This window comes from Oryctolagus cuniculus, chromosome 1 (genome assembly GCF_964237555.1).
Source record: "Oryctolagus cuniculus chromosome 1, mOryCun1.1, whole genome shotgun sequence".
Lineage (NCBI taxonomy): Eukaryota > Metazoa > Chordata > Mammalia > Lagomorpha > Leporidae > Oryctolagus > Oryctolagus cuniculus.
The window spans coordinates 223,187,512-223,213,482 of NC_091432.1; the positions used below are offsets into that span (position 1 = coordinate 223,187,512).

Consider the following 25,971-nt stretch of genomic DNA (forward strand, 5'->3'; position numbering starts at 1 on the left):
CTGGGCATGAAGAAATTACAATAGAAGAACCCATGAAGGAATTTTCTTGCCAATAACAGCTCCCAGAGAGAATCAAAAGGAGAGATAGGTACAACATGTCTGCCTTAAGGTGAAGCAGTCTTGATGTGACAAAAAAAGGCTTTACTAATCTTTTGCTTTTGAAGAGGTCAGAGGAATAAGCAGACATATCTTTTGAGTTTACCTGTGAAGACTCAAGAGGTAGAAGTTTAATCCTAATTTCACTGAGGTAGTAATGCCCAGTAGCACCTGGTAAGATCCCTTCCAATTATGGTGCAACTGGTCTGAAGGGAATCCTTCTATAGAGAATGTGAATGGCTTACTCAGGGATTCCTAATGTTGGAGCTTCTGTTAAAAGCTCTTAAATTCTTTGGAACACCTTTTGTAGTACGTCTGTGTCAGGGCATTTTAAAGCTTCAGACAAAAGCTTAGAATCCAAATCCTGGAATCTATATTCCTCAGAATCCTGCCATTCCTAGAAATGTCCTTAACTGCTTTTAAGACTGCGGTGATCCTATGCAGAGAATAGTTTCCTTTCCCCTGACTGAAAGAGCATGCTCTCCTGAGGTTAGAATATATCCCAAGTAATCTATGTCTTGTTTAGAAACCTGAACTTTTATTGGGCAAAATCTGTAATATTATTTTCCCAGATTCTGGGTTTAATGGGATGCAGAAGAAATTATCCCTTAGGCAAAGGTTTAGCGCACAATAAGATGCATTGATACAACTGTCTCATTAGTAGCCCTGAGGTCTTGAACCATTCTGTATGCTCCATTTGACCTTATGTTGAAACATACAAGACGGGAATATCACAGAGACATGTATTCAAGAGTCCGTATTTGAGACACTTAATTAACTTCAAAGAAGAACCTAAGAATACAGGCAATGGAGTTGGACACTTACACATAACTAAAACTTATGAGACATAAGAATATAACACTAAGACAAAGTAAATCTTTGGGAACAAGTTTTACCATTAATTCAAATACTGTAGCTCTTTGAGGATAGAGGTCCTGCATGGAAAGTTAGTACACAGTGACCCCTGTTGTTAATTAAACAATTAACATTCATAAATATGTCAATGATCACTCGAAGCTCTTGACATGAGCTGCCTAGGCTATAGAAGCCTTTTGAATCCACAAACTCTGTCAGTATTTAGAAAAGGCCATAAACAAAGTGGTCATGAGCAAAGTGCTTACCCCCTTCAGAGAAAAGCACATCTCTCTTTGATGACTGCTTCTTTCCACTGGGGTCTCACCCACAGAGGTCCTTCACATAGGGACACTTTTTGCCACAGTGTCTGGCTCTCTATGCCTGAAATGCTCTTGTGGGCTTGTTAGCCAGACCAGAATGACTTTAGGGCTGACTCTGAGCTCAGAATTCTACTTAAAGTGATTGCCATTCCATGAGTTTGCTGTATGGACTGCTTCCCATGTTGGAGCGTTCACTCCTCTTTAATCCTAGGAAAGCATATTCTATCCAAATATGCTTGTTCCAGAATCTGAGCTCTCAAAACTTATAAAATGAATATGTATTCATTTTTATTTATTTGAGAGAGAGAGAGAGGTGGGGAAGGAGAGAGATAATATCTTCCATCTGTTGGTTCACTCCCCAAAATGCCCATAACAGCTAAGGCTGGAGCAGTCTACCAAAACCAGGAGCCAGATACTCTACCTGGTATCCCAAGAGAGTGGCAGAGACTGAAAGTACTTGAGCCACCATGTGCTGCCTTCCAGGGTGGGTATAAGCAGGAAGCACACATAATCCCAGGCACTACAGTACAGAATGTGGGCACCTCAAATATCGGCTTAACCCACTACACCAAAACATATGCCTTCAGAATCTCAGCTCTTAAACACTAATTTTACTCAACTCTATCTTGACTGTAAGTTTCATATCAGATTGAATTTTATTTGACATACAGTAAACAGGCCTTAACACAAAGGTACACAATAGATCTTTGATTGTCTGGAGATTCACTTGCTTATCATATATATAATGGTGGCCCACTATGGGCAAAACATTACCAATATATTACAAGAGATAAAACAATATATAAAATTATGGTAATAACATTCTGGAATCAAAAATGGAATGAAAGACTGACTTTATTCTGTGTAACCTACAGCATCAGCATCAACTTTTTGTCCATGGCCATTCAAATGTGTAAAGCTGAATTTTTAAACAAACATAAAATGATAAACATTTTATTTTTCTAAAAAGGGGCATTTAATTAAACAGAAATCACAATTACCATCAACAACACTGTAAGAGAGAATATAGTTTAGTCACCAACACATAATAAGAAGGGAACAATTAAAAAATGAAAGATTGTCCTTCAAATTTTGACATTGAGTTTTAGATTATCATTTGACAGTCATCAGCCAACAAGGGCTGGAAAAGGAAGATGGAACAGAGAGGTACATAACTGAAAGAAATGCCCAACTGGAAGAGGAAGTGGCATAATTGAGGGGTCCCCACACTGATATTCACACAAATTGAAAAAGAGGTAAAAAATCTCAATGACATTTCAGATCAGTTTCTGATTCTATGGCTCTTCCTCCAAGGACCTTAAATGCTATGCAAATGTAATTATAGAAGAAAAAAATAAAAAGTATTGATGTTGTATGGCTTTTTCACTTTGGGGTTCTGGGTTTGGTGGATTGCCAAAGAAGACAGCTGCCACAACATTATCCAGAAATGTTAGCTATCTATGCAGAACCCACTAGGCTCAGTGTGAAATATATTAATTAACATAAGCCAGACGGAGCACAACTCCCTCACAGATATCCATCTCCTCTCCAGGTGCAGCAGGAAGTTGCTCACATAGACTTATTTCTGGGATACTCCTTCTTGCTGCAAAATATCATCCTGAAAAGCTCAAAATTTTTCCTGGAATTCCATTACTTGAATGACTTCTTTTTTAAAGTTCTAGGGGATTTTCTTACCCTCAAGAGTAATTATAATCCAGGGTGTAGCATTGTGTTGTACTGGGTAAAGCCACCACTCACGGTATATCCCATATAGGTGCCAGTTCAAGTCCCGGCTGCTCCACTTCCAATCCAGCTCTCTACTATGGCCTGAGAAAGCAGAAGATGGCCCAAGTGCTTGGGCCCCTGCATCTGTGTGGGAGAACCAGAAGAAGTTCCTGGATCCTAGCTTCCAATCGGCCCAGCTCCAGCTGTTGGGAGTGAACCAGTGGATGGAAGATCTCTCTCTCTCTCTCTCTCCACCCCCCTTCTCTCTGCCTCTGCCTCTCTGTAATTCTGACTTTTCAAATAAGTAAATAAATCTTCAAAAAAAGGGGGGGTAGTCATAATCCTTTCTTTGCTCTGCCTGTATCAACTCCTTCTCAGAACAATCCAGAAACTCAGCACATGCCAACCTTAACAGTGAGATTAGGAGCAGAGAGTACCAACAGACAAACTTGGCTGAGTTCAAGCCATGGAGCCAACTATTTATGTGAGAATGTCACAGCAACTTTTCTCAAACTCAGTTTCCATTTAAGTTAAACTATACCTCCTTTATAGGGCCTTGCTTGTTGTGAAATGAAGTGAAAACTATAAACCATGAACACGGCATCTCGCACATGGGAAGTGTTCAGCAGCTGTCATTATTTTGGAGTACTTCCTTGATTACTCCTTGATCAACAGCTCCCGCTCATCTCTAAATGTAAACTAATGTCATGTGAACATTGTTCCTCACATCTCACCTCCACCATTCCCTCACCTCTGAATTTGCTTTTTGAATTCACTTCAGAGATATTTAGCAAGTCCCCTATCTGTGTCACCCCTTTGCCACTTTTTCCCAAGCTCCTTCTTATCCTATAATGGTTTTTCTACCTTATCTCCACCCCAAATCTAATAAATCCCACATCCTTTTATTCCTCTTGCTTGAAGGCTTTCATATGGGTTGACCAGTTTTGGATCCACAGCAAGATTAAGAGGAAGATATGGAGATCTCCCATGTTCCAGTTGCCAACATACCTACATACCTTCCCATTATCAACTTCTCATATAAGAGTCGTACTTTAGTTAACAACTAAGGAACCTACATTAACACATCATTATCACCTAAAGTCCATAGTCTACAAATGGGCTCACTCTTGTGCTGCTCATTTCATGAGTTTGGATAAATATATAATGACAGGTCTCCCCAACTAGATCATCACACATAATAGTTTCACTGCCCTAAAAGTCCTCTGTGCTCTATCTAGTCATCCTTTCTGCCCCAAGCACAACCCTTGGCAAACACTGATATTCGTACTGGCTTTAGTTCTTTGCCTTTCCCAGACTGTCATATGTTTGGAATCAAATGGTATCCAGCCTTTTCAGGTTGGTTTCTTTCAATTATTGATTTGCATTATAGTTTCCTCCATACCTTTCCTGGCTCAATAACTCATTTCAATTGTGAATAATATTCTTTTGTCCACAATTTATTTATCCATTCACTTACTGAAAGATATCATGGTTGATTCCAAGTTTTGGAAATTATGAGTAAAGCTGCTATACACATCCATATATATGTTTTGGTGTGGATATATATTTTCAGTGCCTTTGACTAAATACCATAGACATGACCCTGAATCCTGTGGTAAGAATGTGTTTAGGGGGCCAGTGCCGTGGCTCATTTGGTTAATCCTCTGCCTGCAGCTCCGGCATCCCTTATGGGCACTGGGTTCTAGTCCTGGTGGTTCCTCTTCCAGTCCAGCTCTCTGCTGTGGCCAGGGAAGGCAGTGGAGGATGGCCCAGGTATCTGGGCTCCTGCACCTGCATAGGAGACTGGGGAGAGGCACCTGGCTCCTGGCTTTGGATTGGCGCAGTGCACCGGCCGTAGCGGCCATTTGGGGGTGAACCAATGGAAGGAAGACCTTTCTCTCTGTCACTCTCTCTCAATGTCTAACTCTACCTGTCAAATTAAAAAAAAAGTTAAAAAAAAGAATGTGTTTAGTTTTGTAGATGTAGCTTTATCACTTTGCCCCACTATCAACAATGAAAAAGAGATCCATGTTGGCTACAGCCTCACCAGTACTTGAAATAGGAAGTATTCTGGATTTTATAACTGTGTATCCCTTAAAATTCAGTTTAAAGTAACATTCTCTTTAAGTAATCCTCCAGTTTCGAATGAATAGGAAACAAGTCTTTCCATGACTCTATGTCAACAGTTACCATGCTGCCATTTGCATGAGGTTTTGGAGGCTGTGGACTTGCTTTTTTCATTTCATCTCCGTGTCAAAGAAAGGTATGCAGAGTCAGATGCATAGTATTCATCTAGCACATGACCCATTAAAAAGAAATAAATGAACAAACAAAATGGCTTGGATGAGTATGTGTAGTTGAGTGTAGTGTTTTGCAATTTGCAAAGTATTTGCTCTTCAGTGAAAAAATTTGACCCTCAGAACCTCCTGGGCTTTTGCATAAAGTCCAAGCTCAGAGAGTTGAATTAATTTCCCAGTCAAAATTTGGCAAATCAAAGACCTAAACTCCAGACTTCCACACTAAAACATGGCACTTGTTATTAAGAACTAACGATAGTTCATTAGATAAACACCAGAGTAGGAGCTTGCCAAGAATTGGGGAGAAGCAAAAATGAGAACAGAATTGATGGCCTCATTATAATAAAAGATAGTGGGAAAACTTAAATGTGTAGTACCCAGCATAGTCACAGATACACACAGGGGAATAAAATAACATGAGCTATGTATATGGGATAGCTTTTGGTCTGGGGGAAAGACAATAAAAAAAGATACTGAATACAGATTTCATCAATTTCCTAATTCCACCAAAGGCCAGCCCCATTTCCTATACTGCACTTCTTGCCACAACCTAAGTTCCAGGCCTTGGAGAGAAGCCGAGAGATTTCTGCAAGTGTTTTCTCTCCAACAGATGGGGCAGAAACCAAGAAGCATTACAAGAAAGATGGAATGGATCAGTGAGTCACATTTGCAAAAATAAAAATACAGCAACAATTAAAAGCAGTCTCAGCTAAATAGAACTGGAAACCCAGGCTTGGCCTAAATCTTTTTTTAATTAAAAGTGAAGGAAAATCTCAAAGTTCTATTTCAGCCCCTCCAAGAGTCAGCACAGTGAATGTGGAATGTTTATGTGGCTTGGCTGAGTGTCTGACTGGTTGAGATTTATGTGGGTTCAGGTCACTGTTGCTTGAGAAGCCACCCCTCCCCCACCCTGGTACAGACAACTGTGAAGGGGAAGTGCAGAGGAAAGTGCGTGGGCAGGAAAACCTGATTTAGATCTCAGCTCTGTTCCTATGTGATTACAAGAAAATCATTTAACCTTGAGTCTCATTTATGCCACCTGTGAAATGGAAAAACAAGACCTGCCTCAGGGATTCCTACAGGTCTGAGATGAAATAATGTCACTGGGACACAAGCAAAATAATCCATGCAGGTTTGCACGTGTCCTACACCATCCAAAATTGACTCCACATGAGCATCCTATTATCTTCCTATATACTCTCCTAACTCTTTACCTGAATCTTCAGTAATCAGGAACTCTTTCTGGGATTTGCTTCTTTCTGCTTCCTCTTCTTCCAACTTCTTCTACTTTAATATCTAGATGAATAACTCACAAATTGCAGTCTCAGTCTCTCCTGACATGGACATACCTGAGTACTTTACAAATGATTTTGGATTCTGACCATTGATTTTCTGAGTAAGGCGTCTAACACTTTGGAAGCTGAGATCCTGCCTGCCAATCAACATCCCAGAGTTGAGGACACACAGCCGCATTTTTGAAATACTGCTCTGCTCTGGATGAAGGCTGCCAGACACAGATTCTGAGCTTGGGATGCTCTTCAGCACCGTCAGGGGATCTTTTATAAAACACTCAAGGCAGTGCTCTACTCAGGAAAATCCGATTCAGTGGATCTGAGCTGGGCCCAGAAATACTAGCTTTGAAAAAAGACTCTGGGGGTTAATAACTCAGGGTATAGAATCCCTGAAAAGCACACAGTCATGGCAATAATGTGGATGAATTTATATTAAATTGCCATCTTCTGTCTCTTGGATGCTTTTCCCATAGAGCTGACATAATCAAAACTACCCTAGTCCCCAAGACCAACCACACAGGTTTGCTTTGCTGGATGACTTGGGTTCCAGCTGGTGCATACATTTTTCCTGCATGGATAATCACATATGCTGGCAGCATAACACAACATACTATTTTACAGTAAACTACTTTTTATATGTATAAGAAATGTGTTCTATAAGAATGATTAAAAGTATAGTGTAGCAAATACATAAACCAGCAACATAATTGTTTATTATCATTATCAAGTGTTATGTACGGTACATAATTTCATGTGCTATCCTTTTATTGATCTGGCAGCATAGTAGGTTTATTTACACCACCGTCATCACAACATATGAGTAAAGTGTTTCACTATGACTTCAAAACAGCTTCAATGTCACCAGATGATAGAAATTTTTCAGCTCCATTAACATCTTATAAGAGCAACTGTCATATATGCTGCCTGTTATTTACCAAAATATTATATATAGTGCATGATTATATACTCGGGAATAAGCTTATGTATCTTCACATGTATCAGAAATGCAGAATTAAAAAGGACTGCATGTTGCACAAATGTATGAACACACACAAAATCCCCACACTTGTACACTGAACACATGCAAACACATAAGCCCCGTTTCAAATAACAACCATCACATCAATACTGTGAGCTTGTATTAACAAATATTCAAAATAAAAAACAAAATGCCTATTTCATAATTGTAAAATCAAATATATTAACATCCATGAAATCAGTCATTTCATTGTCAATGACACTGTAGATCCTCAGCAAATGTGTGTCAAGGACCACACGTGTATTTAACTACCTTATCTATTGATAAGCACATTGATTTCCATACAAGTGTATCTAGATATGAATGCATGTATGAATCCATTCAAGCTCAATTGCATGTCATGTGTAAAACACCCAGATCACAGTTCATGTAAGCTGCACATATGCACACACATGCACACACAGCTCCTTTGATATTCAACCAATAATTCTCCTCACTTTATGCACTTCTTTCAAGTTCTTTCTGTACCTGTCAAAATGTATGACTGCATCTGAGGTCCTGTGACAAAATGGAGAACGTGGGAGAATATGGAAGAAACAACTATAATACACGAAATGGATGCCTAGTTCTTCAAAACGGAGTTCTGTCAGTACAAATCGAAGCTTTAGAGGAAGCAAGGACATAGATCAAAAGCAATGTCTCATGAAGACACAATATTCTGAGTAAAAAGATAATAAGATTGGATGGCTGAAGCACTGAGCTTTGCAAACAACTTACTCAGAAACCCTATAGAAATCCTGTTGAACTTTGAATCATTCCTGCCTTCCTGGAGATTACAGTCCAAAGAAAGATCAATATTTAGGGGAATATTTTCTAGAGAAGTTTAGTTAACATGTACAAAGGCACTTCAAAAATTTTTTGGAAAATGGAATTGAAAGATAAGTTTCTGGGGCTAGCATTATGGCATAGAAGGTTAGTGTGATGTGGCATCCCATATTGGTGCGGGTTCGAGTCCCAGCTGTTGCTGGCCATTTGGGGCATGAACCAGAGGGTGGAGGATACCTTTCTCCCTCTGCCCCCCCTTTCTCTATAATTCTGCTTTTCAAGTGAATAAAATAAATCTTTATTTTTAAGGGAAAGACAAGTTTCTTCTGGTGTAAAAGATTTTTTGAAAACCATGCACAGATTTCGCATAATACACACTTTCTATGAACTTTTTGAAGATATGTTGCAGAATTAGTAAAGTCAAGAATCATTCCACCAAGAACTTTTATAATGTTCAGAAGCTCCATTTATCTCGGCCATCAGCATCCCCTGGCCAATATATTTACCCTTTCTGTTATTAAGCAATGTGTCTCCTTCATGGATATTTTCCCCATAAATATTCTTCAATACTATTTGTATTTTTACTGCTATAATAAGATTTTCTATGAATTGGGAAGGAGGATCACCAGATAACCACAAAATGCTATTCTCTTCTGAAAGCCTCTTAATTTCATCATTCTATGATTTTTTTAAGGTTTCATAGGGCCAAGATTTGACTTTTTTAGTTGATGAATTTTTCGTTCTAGGAACTTAGAAGATTCTGACTCTGAATTTTCATTGTTCTAAGAGTCTCTGATTTCAAGTCTTGACAGTTCAAGAATTCTATTGTGACTTTTTTTTTTTTTTTTTGACAGGCAGAGTGGACAGTGAGAGAGAGAGACAGAGAGAAAGGTCTTCCTTTTGCCATTGGTTCACCCTCCAATGGCCGCCACGGCTGGCGCGCTGCGGCAGGCGCACCGTGCTGATCCGATGGCAGGAGCCAGGTGCTTCTCCTGGTCTCCCATGGGGTGCAGGGCACAAGTACTTGGGCCATCCTCCACTGCACTCCTGGGCCACAGCAGAGAGCTGGCCTGGAAGAGGGGCAACTGGGACAGAATCCGGCACCCTGACAGGGACTAGAACCGACTAGAACCCGGTGTACCGGCGCCACAAGGCAGAGGATTAGCCTAGTGAGCCATGGCACCGGCCCTAGAATTCTATTGTGATTCTAAAATGCCAATATTCTAAAATTCTAGAGTTCTATTGTGATTCTAAAATGCCAGTATTCTAAAATTCTAGAATTCTATTGTGATTCTAAAATGCCAGTATTCTAAAATGATAATAGGACTTAAAATTTTCAGTTCCCATTCATTATGAGACAGTAGATGCCTAAGTCAAGGTCAAAGAGATCTAAATAGGGAAGGTAGAGTAGTCATGAAAAAAAAGAATCCCCAGTAAAGAAAAGAGCTATTAAAGCAGATCTCAAGAGTTTCCAAAAACTCCCCTTAGTCAAATCATCCTGTTTGGGCTCCATTCTATCACCTAAAGATTGAGAATAGTTACTACTGGAACACAGGTGCCATTGAGGAAAGTCTCAGCTGTTTCTTGTCATTTACTTCAGTAACTACAACAAGGCCTGAACATAATAGGCCATCAGTAAACACCATGCAATTGAATCAGTTGGAGTTATTGTAGTAAGTACTTTTCCATTTTCTTGTTTGTCATTGTCATCTCCTAACCTTCCAACACTTGCACATCCTTCTCTTTTTCCTTTTTATCAATAGCACTTTAGAATACCTATGTATATTAATTATTCAATTTCCATAGGAACTCACATGTATGGATTATCATGTCCTTTTCACAGGTGAGAAGTCTGAGGCTAAGAAATGACACAACTGACCAAAGATCACATAACTGAAATGATAGAAAAAGGATCAAAGGATAGAAAAATGATAGAAAAAGGATCAAATCTAGATTTTCTGACTTAAGTTCAGAGCTCCTTTCTTTATTCTACTACTGTCTTATAATGTCCTTTGTAATAACAGTGATAATAATAATGATGATGATGTCAAAAAAGATATTAAGAAAACCAGTGGTTAGAGAGAACACCAGTACATTATATTTCTGCATTTAATTCTAAATTCATCTTCTCAATCACTTCAAACTCCCATTCCAGGATATCCAATGATTGGGCCTTCCATATCCAACTGTTCATTTTATTTTCTAGCCATTTCTTCTCCTCTTGAGAGTGTTGTACATGGCATGTGTTTATTTTTCAATTAAAGCAAATTAAACTTAATTTTGTTTTGAGAACTTTTTTTAGAATTTCACAGCCCACGGTGAGATAATTGAGACCCTGCTGTTTCTGGAAGCACTATATAAAGAGAGCAGGCCTAGATCTGGTGCAACCCTGGAAGAAGTCATCATTAACCCCTCCCTTTTCCATGTCCCACCATCACAGGGTTTCATCAGCTCCCCTCACACTGCTCTAGTCTACAAGGACATCTTATGTCTATCATCTGAACCATCACTATAATCTACTAAAGGTTTACTCCTCCTCCTATTCTCACTTTTGTCTTTCTTAATTCCACATCTGGTCAAGTCAGTTCTTGACTTAAAAGTTATCATCAGTTCTACAGATTACTTCCTATAAATTCTGAAGCTTGATAGAATCTACCCCTAAATCATCTGTCTGCCCTTATCTCCCTAATGTGCTTTCCAGTCACTGAACCACTGCCTCTTTCACTCTTATTTGGTCTGACTTCCCCCACCAATCCAGCTGGCCACTCAGCCTTCATGGTTCACACAGACAGACTTCTCTAGGACTCAGCATGCTGTGGATGCTCTAACTGCAGCACCACCTTTTCTGTTCTCCTCAGCTTGCACAGCTGTGTCCTTATCAGATTGGTAGCAATTTCAGGTTAGAAAAAATGTACTATTCATTGGAGCTTATCCAGAATCTGGAACAAAATAGCTCCTAAAAATGTGGGTTTTCTTTAGATTAAAGATGAAAAGAGAGTAAGAATAAACTAAAAGAAGGATAATGGAGAAGAAGAAGGATGTAAAGAAAAAAAAGCAGGAAAGTGGAATAATATAGGGAGACAGAAGAAAAAGAAAGAGAGAGGAGGGAAGAGCTTCTAAAGAGACAAGGGAAGACAAAAGTAAATCTTACATTAAATCTGGGAAAGTTCTCTTCTTACTATTCTTTGATAACATTTTTTTTTTTTGGACAGGCAGAGTGGATAGTAAGAAAGAGAGACAGAGAGAAAGGTCTTCCTTTGCTGTTGGTTCACCCTCCAATGGCCGTTGCGGGTGGTGCGCTGCGTTCAGCGCACTGCACTGATCCGAAAGCAGGAGCCAGGTGCTTCTCTTGGTCTCCCATGGGGTGCAGGGCCCAAGCACTTGGGCCATCCTCCATTGCACTCCCGGGCCACAGCAGAGAGCTGGCCTGGAAGAGGGGCAACCAGGAAAGAATCTGGCGCCCCGACCGGGACTAGAACCCAGTGTGCCAGCGCCGCTAGGTGGAGGATTAGCCTATTGAGCCGCAGCGCCGGCCCTTTGATAACTTTCTAATATGACCCATCATGTCTGAAGTAATGTGGACCATCAAATTGCTTATATAATTCTTCCACACATATTAATTCTTATTTTTTATGGAAAACAGATTTGTCCAGTGCAGAGTTTCCTAGAATATATTATACATGGTATCAATAAGAATTAAAGAAAAAATATAGAAGACTTAGAAGTTCTGAGGTCAAATAAGTGAGAAAGCTTGAATTAAAGATTGTTAAAGTGATCTCTATTACAGGACTTGTCAGTCTTGAGTGTCTCAATAGACATTATGATTTCCAAGAAAAGGGCAAATCATGAAACTCCTTCCAAATTTGTTTGGCCATTCAACATATTTTTCTCAGTGTTTTCAAAGAACTAATGCACCATGAAAAACAACATAAACATGTTCTACCAGTAGGAAGACTGCTGTCTGAGAAACAGGAGTTTGGGGTTCTCAGTTTGCTGTCCCTATTAACAAAGATCATAGTCTTTGCCAAGACAGTCTCCCTTGTGAATCTTCCTATCTCTGATAACATGATAGGATGGATACAGTGGATCCTACAATCTTTTCTAACTCAGCTCTAACATTCTGCATGTTTCTGTGATGAAAGACAGATGCAAGCTTCGAGTCAAGTTTTTGTGCCCATCATTTCTTCTACCTGGTATGCCTGCCACCTTTTTACAGGACCTTCCAGGCCCATCTCTACCACTGCCACTAGCCCAGTTTTTCCTTGTCAACTTGAACTAACATTCTTTCATTCCATAAGCTTCCTTGCAAATGTTACATTTCTGTAAGATGCTGTCTTAAACATAGCACATACTTTCTTGAATTCATTTCATCTGTGGATGGCAATTATATGCTATGCATTGTGATTACAAAGGTGACTAAGGCACAATCTTCCCACTAAGCCCTTGGGGATGTGCCTTAGTCATAGCCCCCAAAAAGCTCAGTACAATGACTTAATCTAGGACAAAATATGTCACTCATAAGTCCACTTTAGAAACTATTTAAAGTTTAAACCAATGATTTCAAATCAATTTAAAGACTTGGGATCCCTTATTCAGATCATACAAAAGTATAATGAAGTGAAGTATGAAAAGGGGAGGTGCCCTGATGTAGGTGGAAAGCAGGAGCAGTTTGCGATCCAGCTTCACTCACTCCCATGATAGACTTTCAAAGGTCCATTAGAAATTCTATTAAATCTCAAGCTGTCAGTTTACAAGTGAGGAAATTGAGGACTGAAGAAATGATGTGATTTACCCCAACTTAAAAATGAAGATAGCATTAGGAAATAAAGTCTTCTGACTCTAAGATAAGAAATACTAAATCTATGTTTTCCAAATTGCAATACACAAAGTACTATCAGTACATGAAATAATTCCAGGTGACACAAAAAAAGCATAACATTTCTTTTAAGGGTATGATAACTAATTAATTGTGTATTGGAAAGCATAAATCTCTCAGAAAGTCTTAAGTTTTTATTTTGCTATTGCTCAGGCCAAGGTCATGAGAAAAAAAAAATACCAAAATGTGAGTCCATTTAAATCTGATTTAGGACACATTAGTAAGAAATTTAGAAAACTCTGTACCAGTGTGTGCTTCTCTGCTTTTGTCCCTTTTCCTACCATGGATTGCTCAGTGATCCTTCACATCCTACTAATTAAAATGTTGATTACCCAAGTAATGTACATTCATTAAAGAATACTAGGAAATTCAGGTAAGCATAAAAGAGAGAATTACATTCACTCATACCCATCACCAAAAGATAACCACTCTTAAACAGGAGTATCTTAAAACATAGCTATGCTATACATAATGTTTTGTGCCTTTTGCTTCTTTTGACTTAATAGTTCACCAAAAATAGGTCGAGATTGGTAAATATCCTTAGTGCCATGTACAGGACATTTGTTTGCTTCTCTGATGTCATTCTTTTTGTGTATGTGTTCACTCATGATTGTATTTATTTATATATTTATTTATTTATATATTTTTATCTTTTTTGTTTCACCAGATAAGAAGTTTAACAAGTAAAACACAAAAAGACCCTAGTTTAGTGGGAATATAAACAATAATTGAATGGGAAAATGACCATTTTGCTCATATAAAGCATATTTTAAACTAACCACAGATCATTAAAACTATAGTAGTTTAACATTCTTTACCATTGGTTTGACAAAGGTACAAAGTTTTACAAAACCATTTAAGGACAGTAGAGTATTCTATTGTGTGTTTTGATTCGTTTCTTTATCTTTTTTACCCAAATATTCTAATAAATTTCCTTCTTCACAAACTTGTGCACATTTAATTAACTGACATCTTACAATGGGGTATTCTGTAAAATGTAAGTAGTTGCACATTCTTTTTTAGCAATAGGGGTAGAGTTAGAGATACAGACATGGAGACAGAGATAAAGATAGATGGATAGATAGATATAGAGACAGATACAGTCTTAAATAAATAGAAAGATACATAGATAGATGAATAGATAGAGAGATAGGAAAGAGGGGAAGATAGAGATTGGGATAGAGATCTATTCCCTGTTCTCTTGATAATGAATCTCCTCCATCTCCCTCTCCTTCCACGACTCACTCTAGCCGCAGTAGCTTCCCTACATTGAGTGCAGTCTCAACCATGAAACTTTATTCTTTCTGCTTCCAACTAGAATGCTTTCCCTCCTGCCTCTCTCTCTGACCTCCTACAGATCTCTTCTTCAATGTCAGCATCTCAGTGAGGCTCCCTTTCCCATCTATATGAAACAGCAAGCTCTCTCTCACCATGCCATCTATCTTCTCTCTCCATCAGAACATTAGCTACAACATGGCTGGGACATAGTCAGTTTTATTCACTGCTGTATCCACAGATCTTAGAACAGTGACATAGAATAAGCACTCAGTAAGCAAGGTTTTCTCTTTTTTGTTTGATTTTTAATGAAAAAAGGAAAGTCATGTTTCATAAAAGACAATGTTTCATATAGATTTCTATCAATACCAAATGAAAGTTTCCTTTTCCCTAGATTGTTGCCCCAAGTGAATGTTGCCATTAAAAATAGCCATTTTGATGATGCTTGAATATATTACTTTGCTATTTTTATGATATATAAGGAATCTTAATATCTTGGTTTTTATGTATTTACTGGCCATATGTATATATGTATATTCCATTTTTAGTTGGAGATTCCACTCCCAAATCAAATTCTGATACTACGTGATCTTAAGGCCACATATGGGCTCATGTTCCATGACTAAGAGCGTTCTGTCTTAGACATTTTCCCCTATGCCCACTGCTCTTCTCCCTCCAACCCTTCTCAATCATGTTCAATTCTCCTTTCTTTATGGAAATACCCTGTGTAGCATAAATGCAGAAAAGGGAGGAGAAAGAGAAAGGTAGAGACAGAGAGAGATGAATTGAGAAAATATATATTTGTATATTTCTCTTGCAATATCTACCTGTCACCATTCATGCCACATCCACCCTGCTAATCTCCGGAACTGTTTTAACTTTGTTCCTGCTATCAAGTGTGGCTTGAGTGGTTCTATTCCCAAGAAAAGTAAGAGATTTTGGCTTTTGGATCTGGCCTAGAGTTAGACATTGGTTATTCTGGCCTTGGTCTTATCAGCATTTGGATTTCAACAACTTAGGGTTAGAAATAAACATGCTAAGCTAAAGTGCTCTGCCAAGCCTTGTGATGTTAAATTATTGTTTTAAAAGGCTATGAAGTCAGCGGCCAGAAAGCACTGGAAACCTGGGAGATAGTCATGATGCTGACAGATACAGCAAAGAAAGTAAAATGAAGGTTGTTAAATGTAAGAAGCTTCATCCCCAGTGGCAAAATTTCTAACATCTCTTGAAACATGGAAGATGGATGCCTTTCTTATTTAGTTTATACAAGACCAGGATTGAGGGCAGAGCCTGGGATACAAAATGGTTGAAGATTTGTAATGTCTGACCTGTGCCAACACAGCAGAGACCAAACAGCTATAATCCACCTCAGCTTTGGGGGGCCACCAAGCTTCTAACAGGTGGATGGACAATGTCTTAGAACTGTGGGTGGAATGAGGGCCATTCAATAAAAGAACAAGGGAAAGTTCTTTCACTTCTGAGACACAATGCCTTCATTGGAAAAATGGGAAGAATCACTCCAACTTCAGAGTGCTATTATAAAGGCTAAATTAGATGAAAATGTGTCAAGACTTGCAAAACCTCAATAAAAATAAATGACAATAATGATAAAGAGGGGAGTCCTATACAGAAGGAAGGTAACCATGGCTGGTACAAGAGTATCCTGCATGCTATCAAACAACCACTGTCCCATATATGCCTGATTTACACCATGGCCCTATAGATTAGAAAACTAAGTCAAGAGAAATAGTGAGCTAGATTGTAAGGGGCCAGGGTTCTTGATCCAACTAAGATGCCACTTTATCTTTTAAAAGTGAGAGTTTATATTAACTTCCAGACAAAAACAAATACAAGAGAAAGAAGAAGTAGACTACGTGGAAGATGACTTTGATGGCAGATTATTTTATGTCTACATCTGGTCTTAATCCATGGTAACACAGAGGATTAAAAAAATTTCTACCATCATTTTTTGTCTTTCCATGCCTTTTCCACTTTCTCAGTGTTTCCTCAAATGTTGCTATCATACCTCCATATTTGGGGAGAGTCTGATAAAAATGATTAAGTTAATTTGTAAAATAGTGTCTGGGACCTACTAATAATCTCCTGCTACATGATATTTCCCTAAGAGCATACCTAAATATGGGCAATGCTTAATCCAACACAACAGAGCGTAGCAGTCATAAAAAGTAATAATAATAGATGTTTATATACTTTTGATAGTCTGTCAAGCATTGTGTGAAACATCTATCATATAAGTGCATAAATCCCCACAGTCCTCTATATGAAGCTGCTGTTGTTACCCATATTTTACAGATCAGGAATCCTGCATGGAATCTTTAAGTAATCTGGCCAAGGTCATGTAGCTAGTAAGTGACAGAGCAGGTACTCAAAGGGCAGCACGGAAGTTTTCAATGACTATCCTCTCAAAACAAACAGAAACGGATTCAAATCCTCAAAAACACATTTGCGACTCAGTGTGGCCTTAGGTGTAGTTACTGTTCTGTGCCTCAGTTTCTTCTTACCTAGAAGGATAGACAATACTACATGTGCATGAGCTTATTGAAAATATTCAATGAGAAATCTACAGAGGTGCCCATTATAGCACAAAACATGTGACATGCTTGGCACATACACCTTTTCACTCCAAGAATGGTTTTATGAAGGTGACATATCAGCCTCTCTAACCATTGTGGGTAAAGATCCTATGCTCTGCCTAAATATGTAATTCCCACTGTCAGGCAAGAGTGGAGAGAGCAAACAAAACTGTGGCTGACCTGGTAATATTTTCAGGAATCATTTGTAAGGCTTCACTGGACTTTGAATGATGCTGTCCTGTTGATATGCATTCAGAATAAAACTCTTTACGACCCCTCACAGCCCTCCCTAGCCTCAGCCATCTCTGGAAATGGCATTTGATGAGGACCACTTCATCTAAAGAGTCATGTCTAAAATGTGTCCCAGCAGCAAAAACCATTTTACCAACCCTTGCCGGGTAATCTATTTTTCAATCTTCCTCCGACCCTCCTAAACATACTGAACTGCTGATTTTCATTTTTTAATGGTGGCTGTGCATGTGTAGATGTCTTTTTTTTTTTTTTTTACAGGCAGAGTGGACAGTGAGAGAGAGAGACAGAGAGAGAAAGGTCTTCCTTTGCCGTTGGTTCACCCTCCAATGGCCTCCGCGGCCGTTGCGCTGTGGCCGGCTGTGCAGATGTTTATACTACCAGCCAAACCTCCTTGTAGGTCCTTCCTCTGTGATGTGCCTGTAAACTCAGAACTCATAGAATTCCCTGAGAAATCTAGCCTATCCACCACCATCTAAAAGGAACGGTGCTTACTCAAGGCAGACGTCTCTATCAGTTCTCAAAATGCTCTTCCAGGAGCTTCAGCAGACTCCAGGAATTCCACAGCCCTTCCAAAGTTCCATCTACTTTTGCAGATGGCTAGTTCTTAGAATGGAGACTTGCGAACTCACCACTGAGTGGAGAGGGTACTCTAAACAGCAATCACAACCTAGACGCCTGGCCTTTATCTGAATCCAAATGTAATCTGTAACTCGGCTGTTTCACATTACCCCTAGGATCCACTCTTTCTCCCTAAGGTTTCCACTGGCTTGTTTGCAGGACCTTTTAAAAGCTAGATAAATTATATCTCAGGAAGCTCTTGGGGGCCAGTACTGGGTTAAACCTTACAGAGGGTTCTAACTGTTCAGATGGGCCATTTACTTGGAGTCCTGCCGCTCAGACCTTTGCATTTCCACCAAACAACTGCACCTTGATTTTGTTAATTGCCATATGTATCTACCTCCCACCCTTGGGGGATTCAGTCTCCTAGTGAGTTTCAAGACAGTATACTTGTTTTCAGGTCTGCACCCTGTAGAAACCCCCTCCCCACCACACACACACACACACACACACTGACAACAGATTTTATTCAGAATGACATATTTTGTGTGGCTAGGAGACAGGCACAGGAATTCACCACCATTAACTTTCTCACACCCGGTGCTATTCAATCTATTCTCCTTAAGTCCACCTGCAATCTCCAAAAGACGGTCCCCTTAGGAGACAAAGATCCACTTTACCCTCATATGAAAAAAATTAATTTCTCTTTTCCTCAGACTCATTATCTTCTTAATTGTCATCTTTCTTCCCTCAGTAGCAAGGAATGCCCATGGATTTCTAAGCAGCCTTTTTGGGCTACTGCATCTCAAGAGAAGAGAGCATTTCATGCTAACACTTAATCATTTTGATATTAAGGGTTGCAACACCAGCACAAGGTCATCATCTATCCACTCAACCACCCTGTCTGGAGTCACACTCAGTGCTCTGAGGTATGACTTCTTTCAGATTTGCTCATTGTTGAGAAGACATCTAAACTTTATGGTGCAGCACGGCCACCATACATGTGTCTCTCTGCTTTTACAAGAACTTTGTGATGTGACATTTCCCCAGAACTGGCAACATCTCTTCAGTGAGGCAAGCCACAGTTTTCTCCTCATTTTACAGAAGGAGAAGCCAGAGAGAGGAAAAATATATTCATAAGGATGTCAAGATATGCAGTGGTACGAGCCAGGACTAGAATCAGGTAGAGAGACCCCTGTGCTCTCTCTTATATGACATTTGAAACAATGAAGAAATAAAATGAAAAGATATAGTCTCGACTCTTCAAAATCTTAGTTACTGCCCTCCTCCTCTTTACCACCTCTAGCACTGCTAATCTTTCTCTGGTCTTCCACAAACTCTCATCAGAATTTTGAAAATGACCATTATCAGTCTATCGTAAATGATAACTATTTGTAGATATGCAGATCTTTTCTATTACATTGCCAGTAAGTAGCAGGATTCAATCCCAACACCCAAAGTCAGGGTCTTTCCAAGATAAGATACACAATAAATACTTGATGATTCAACTAGATTCCAATTTTTATCATTTTTCATCAAACTTTATAGATTCTCCCCAGTTATTGATTCTCTTCCTCATATTCAGTCAATTTCTTCTATTCCTATTTCTCCCCCTCCCTTGACCCTGGAGTATTTCCAGGGCATGACACTCAAGGCAGAACCAGAGTTTAAGGTTAGGAAAACTCATTGAAAAGACTAATTAAAGCTGGATATGATAAAGACCCAATGGAAACACCTGATGATGAGCTTCTGTGAATTCTTTAACTCTCCTCAGTCCTCAGACTACCTGCTTCCCAATCAAGGAGATGTAAAGGGTGAGATGTCAAGGCCTTTCACTCATTCATACAAGGCCTTTGTAATCTAGTTCCTGCCTACCTTTCTTACCCGTATAATGTCATTTTTTTCATTCAAAAGCTTCAGCCACACTGAGTTTGGCCCATCCCTTAGGCTTCCTAAGCCTGCCCCTATGCAAGGACTGTTTTTCTTCTTCTTTCTGCCTCTAATGTCCTTCTTCCACATAATCCCATGACTGGTTCCTCCTCATTTAAATCTCAGCTTCAATATCCCTTCCTCAGAGAAGGCTTTTTTTAACTACCCAATTTAAGGTTATGCCATCAACATTCTTTTCCAGCCTATTACCTCAATTATTTGTGTAACATTTAATATTGTATGAAATTACTTTGCCTATCTGTTTACTCATTTATTATCCATATCTCCCACTAGAGCATGAGCTGAATGGAAATAGCACCACACTCATACTACATTTCTGAATGCAAGACATGTGTTGTTCAATAGAGTGACCACATACATATGAACTTTAGGAATTAAAAAAAGACAAATAATACAAATTCAATAAAATGAAAACTTCTGTCCATCAGTAACACAAGTCACATTCAAATGCTCAGTGGTCACATGTGGATACCACATGCTGCACAGCACAGAGAATTTTAACAGTGTGGGCTAGAGCAATATTTAGCAAATAGGAGACATCCAATAGCTATTTGTGGATAAATGATGAATTTCCTCTTAGTGAGCTCCATTCCATTTCAGCTCATCTTTTCCCTCTTCAAAAATCTTAAAAGTAAGACTAACTAGGGAATTCCCACAGGATAATATCTAGTATGATAAGGAGTAAGGAGCTTCCAAACCAATGCAACAGGAGATAGGGCGGTAGAGATGAGGAGACAGGCCCTTGTATATAGAAAGAGAATACATGTGGTATAATTATTCTTCCATATTACATGAAGGACTTATAACTGGAAGAGAATTACACTTGTGTGAATTCAGAGACTAATGGTTGGTCAGTAGATTTAAGGTCAGAGTTGGAAGATAATCCAACAGAACTCTCCAAGTAGAACATAGGCTGATCTATGTGATAATATGCTGCCTAGAGGACTGAAGCTGAAGCTGAGTGTCATGTATTATGGTTATCACGAAAAGGACTCTCAATTCCTGAGTAAGGAGCATGATTTGGTTGTGAGATACCATCAGAGGTTTCCTCAGAGAAATCTCCCAAAGAAGACTGTATTTTTTCCAGTTTCCATTAATTTAGTGGCACAGAAGAAAGAGCATAGATGCTGAAGTAAAGCATACTTAGGTTCAAATTCTAGCTCAGTTGATTATGTGACCTTGAGCAACAGATCTAAACAGAATAAGTTTCACTTCTGTAAAAGAAGCTGTGTCTGCCTTACTGGGTGAGAATTAAGATTAAACAGAACAAAACTAAAGACACTGGTACACAGAAGGGCAATGATCACTTCCAGGTAAGACATTAATTTACCTTTCTGTATCATTATCTGTATCACTGTGTTGTTGGCATGGAGGGTATAATTTTGAAACCATAATTGCATTGCTTCAAGTGAATATGAAGCAATTGTCAGAATGAAAGAATGAGAGACAGAAAGAGATGACAGCTGCTGTGGAGACTGGACATGAAATGCAAAAGCAAACATTTGCATGTGTCAGTCCATGGGAATAGAAAACTCTTAAGAAAACCAAGTTGATAAGGGCAAGATAGACCTACACCCACGGAGCTAAAAAAACAGAAATTAAAATAGAGTTTCAGACAAAATTATATAGAAAAACAGGACAGAAAGAAACTAATTCCAAAATAAGGTCTTGGGAAGACTTATTGAAAGGGTCATTTGAAGTAAATGTTGAAATATGGGTAGAATTTTAACAAAAGAACAGGCTGAAGGTGAAAAATGGAGCAAAGAATAATGAAAATATTCCTCGCAGAGGGTTAGAGAGGAAAATCATCAGGGTCAGGGTCATTATTTAAAGAGTGACATTTAAAGATGTGTCCTCTTACTATGACCCCCATCTTGACTCTAACATGGTTACCATGGATTGGTAGCCAATCTATTACACATGGGGTGTCAGCAAAGGAGAAACAGAGAAACAAGAAGAACAGGATATGGCTAACCCTAGTGACCAGTTAAAGTGATTTCACCTAAATAAGTGGGAGAGGAAAAGAGACAGCATGCAAATCAGAAAATGTCTCCTCAGACAACTGAAAGGCCTTTGGGTAAAGACCTTTTCAGAGAAGTAGAGGACTTTGTGGTCAATAACAAAAACTCTTGCAAACAGTGAGAAAGAGACATCGTATTTGGACTGAACAAGGGAAAGTGGTTTTATGGTCCCTGCCTGAAAGGCTGCTAATATTCATTGCAGCCTGAGCTGGACAGTCTAAACTCAACGGGGGCCCACATCTGATTCCGGAATCTGAGCTTGTTCTCTGTGGTTGAAATGGAGTCACAGCTCCCCCTTCTGGGAGCTAAAGTGCCATCCAGCCCCAGAAAAGCCTGTGTGGAAAAGGTTCTATTGCAGATGGGCCTAAAACCCTCAAGTTTCTCAGTACTTGCCTGTACCCTAGAAGGAACATCTGGAAGTCTGGGAGCAGTTTTGAGTGATCTGGATTCTGACTTCTCAAAGGCCTCTCTTGCACAAACACTTTGTATTTCATCTTCCCTAAGGGTTATGAGTCTCAGTCTTCAAATGGGAGATACCTTTATGTGGGGGAACTCAATTTAGTGTGGAGGTTGAAATTCTCTTTTGGGGATGTAGGAAGCAGAAAAGGTGTCTGAATCTGTATGTGACATGTGTGCATGAATGCATGTATGCATGTGCGCTTCCACATATTCCTGTGATTGTCATTTGCATAAATATATAGGAAGGATATTCTAATTACTATAAAGAAACTCATTGGACTGAAGAATTTGCATCAGTTGTTGGGTGTAAAACAAGTAAAGTCCAGAGGAGTTGCTGGGTTTTGACTATTAGTTATAATCAGCATTGGTTCTCTGCTTGTGTGTGATTCTCCGAAGACACTGGAGAAAGAATGTGTGTGCATGTGTGTGCGTGTGCACGTGTGTGTGTGTGTGTGTGTTTAGCATGGAGAGTGATCGAGGCATCTGTCCCTTTCTCTCTTGGGTTGTGCTTTCACATGGAGAAGCCCTGAAGTGCATGTCTGAAATGTGAAGTTTGATGAGGGAAGACAAGTGATCATCTTGGATAGGAACATGGTGGCAGCATACACAGTGCCAGAGCAGTGTGGCATAATGGAAAGGACATCAATCTAGTGGACAGGAGACCTAGGTTCTAGTGCTGCCCCTGCCATCATTTTGCCAGAGAATGCTGGGAAATTCTCATTCCCTTTTTGGGCCACACAGTCCTGCCTGTCTGCTCTTTAGTATTCCTTCCAGCTTCGATTGTCTATGAATTGGAAAAGAGCAAAAATAAATGAGAACAGTTCCCAACACAGGGTCTCCTCTTCTGTCTCCGCAATGCCTGCCCAAAACGAACTGAGGAGCTTTGCCCTGACATGAGCTCCCTGAAAGCGATTCCCCGGGCTGTGTGAAGGCTTCAGCCAGAGGTATCAGCCTCTGGCCAGAGAAAGGTATGTTTGCAAGTGCCTGCAGGTAGAACAATCATCCATCTGCCACGGCAGGTTCCTGCAAACACGTGTTTGCTTTTATCACTCCCCAGAAGATACAGATATACATATAATATTTATATACATATAATATTTAAGCTAAGTATATGTTTACAATTTTTCCCCAAGAGGCCTTTTCAGTGGTCCCTTCAAGCAGAGGTAGACAAGGGACTGTGTCCCACTGTGTCAACCCTTGTCTTCTCCCAGCTTCACTGCCTGAAAGCAGAACAGCTGCCGCTTACCTTGAGAAAGTAACAGCTGCCGAGTCTGGAAGCCATGCTAACAGCAGTAAAACTCAGCATTTTTGCTGAGTAGGGCAAGGCTTCCAGAGGCAGCCGGGAATCAAATCAATGGCTGGCCCCAGAGCCCAAGCTCAACAGCACCTAGCTAGGGTAGCTGAGACACTTACCTATGGAGGCTCCTAAAAGGTAGAGGACAGAGGCCCTTGGCACAAACTATCTTCTTTACTGAGATTCCTCCCAGAATCCCCCTGCCCTTGGCAGTATTTTGGAGCCAAGCAAGAAATGTGAGGTGCAAATCGCCAGCAGTTTAAGTCAATCACTGCCACATTCTTTCCTGGGATCCCCACCCAAGGCCCTTCCAAATTGAAGGTCTGTCTCTTTCAGCACTAAAACACTCTCTCTGTCTCTCTGTCTCTTTCCCCGTCTCTCTCTCTCTCTCTCTCTCTCTCTCTCCGTCCCTCTCTCTCTTTCTCTGCCTTCCTTCAGTATTCTAATTCCAGTGGAGCCATGGGGAAGCACAGTTTGGAAACAATTCTCTGGGGGCTTCCAAAGCCTGCCTGAAATGGGGGATCAAAGAGGAATTTGTCTTAGGGAAGTGCCCCATCCATCTCTTTCCCTATCACCCAAATCTGCGCTCAAATGAGATTTCCTCTGAGACCCTGGACAATTGTGATGGATGAGCAAGTCCCTGGGGGACACCTTCCCCTTCTCCCCTGATAGGGAGCCATGCAAACTTGCCCAGATCCTCCTTCCCCAAAGCAGCAGGAGCAGGAGGGGCTGCTCTGCTGCTTGGTTCCAACCCGAGAGACAGGGCAGAGCTCTACCCCAGGCTTGCCAAGCCCCAGATAAGGAGCACACCACCGGCTTCCCCCTTTTTCTGTCACCCACTGCCAGTGTCTCCAAATTCCCATCAGAATCCTGGAGTCTGCCCAGTGTGGAATTTAAAGTGACAGCATCTCATTTGCTTCAAGGTTTGGTCATTTCCCTTTCGTATTAAACGGTGGGTCCAAGTGTAGCAGACCCCATCGTTTGGAGGAATTTTTCTTCAAGGGTACCCACATTAGGCTAAATAAGGCGCTATCCATATCCCAGCATCTTCCCAAAACCCAGAACCCATAGCCCCAGGAGGAAGTCCACAGCAGGTTTCCCGATGGCTACGTGATTCTGTAGTAAGATCTCTGGTTTTGTGTAAGCTAGAGAGACCTAATTAAAAAGACACACAGACGCGCACATACAAACACATACGTACAAACATGCACACACATACATCGCAACATAAGTAGGTTATAGGACTTCCCTCTTCACCACCTCCTTTGCACATACACAGACATACACGTACACGCACACAACAAACACACGCATCAAATGCCAACGACGCCGCACATGCAAACACACACCAGCACCACATCAAGTTCCCACCATGGTACACACGTCGGGAGCGCGCGGGGGCACACACGCCACTCACTGAAACCCGCATTTAACCCTTCGAGCCCCAGGCACAGGGATCCTATCCCCCCCCCCTCCAAGCCGCGCGCCCAGCCAGCAACCGGAGAGGCCAAACGGGGAGAGCGGACGAGGGTGCTGAGAGGGGGAGGGGCGGGGCGGAGGGGGCGCTCCGACTGCGGTCCGGGGCCGACTCCAAGGGCAGCGGGGCTGCCGGGTGCTGCTGCCGGCGCCGCCTTACCTGGAGTCAATGTCTGTCTTGGGTGGAGAGCTGCGGGCTGACGCTTTTTATTCGGCTCGGTGGGAACTTGGGAGAGCCCTGCGTCCAGCTCGCATACCGGGGACGGCGCGGGGACTGCAGGCGTGGGGGTACCTGGCTCCTAGCAGCCTGGCTCATACTCAGCCGTCAAGTCCCCTCCGCTGGTCCCGAGGACAGGCATGAATCCCGGCTCCGGAAGGCGGTCACTACTCGCTGTGCCCCCGGCGCTCTGCCCTGGCTCGCACCCGCTCGCCTGCTCGCCTGCGCTCTCCTCCTCCCCCCGCGCCGGATCAGTTCGCAGCCGTAGGGACCGGGAGCGAGGCGGCTGGCGAATGGACAGGGAAGTCCAAGTGCGCCGCGGTCTCCGGGCGGGGAGCAGCGGAGGCCGGGCTACGCCGGGGGAGGGACTTAGCCGGCGACGGGCGAAAATGAATGGGGGAGCGGCTGCCGGGGGGCGGGGAGGGAGGAGCCGAGAGCCGGAGCTGATTCCGAGGAGTGTTTTGTACATCTTTAGGCGAAGGAGGAGGAGATGGGAGCAGAGCTGAGGGAGACCGCCTGGGAGGGAGGGGCGGCCTGGGTGGGCAGCTGGCGAGTCTCCGGGGTCTGGGGGTGGACAGAGCGGCGCGTCTCTGGGGCAGCGTCTAGTGGG

General features: G+C 41.1%; 1 protein-coding gene across 1 annotated transcript in view; it reads right to left on the reverse strand.

Moving 5' to 3' along the window:
• BRINP1 (BMP/retinoic acid inducible neural specific 1) overlaps window positions 1-25,719 on the reverse strand; it is a 209,740-nt gene extending 184,021 nt beyond the window's left edge. The window contains exon 1 of the mRNA XM_002720507.4: window positions 25,305-25,719. The gene's annotated coding sequence lies outside the window, so the exon portion shown is untranslated. The remainder of the gene's footprint in view (window positions 1-25,304) is intronic.
• Between the last annotated feature and the right edge of the window lie 252 nt (window positions 25,720-25,971).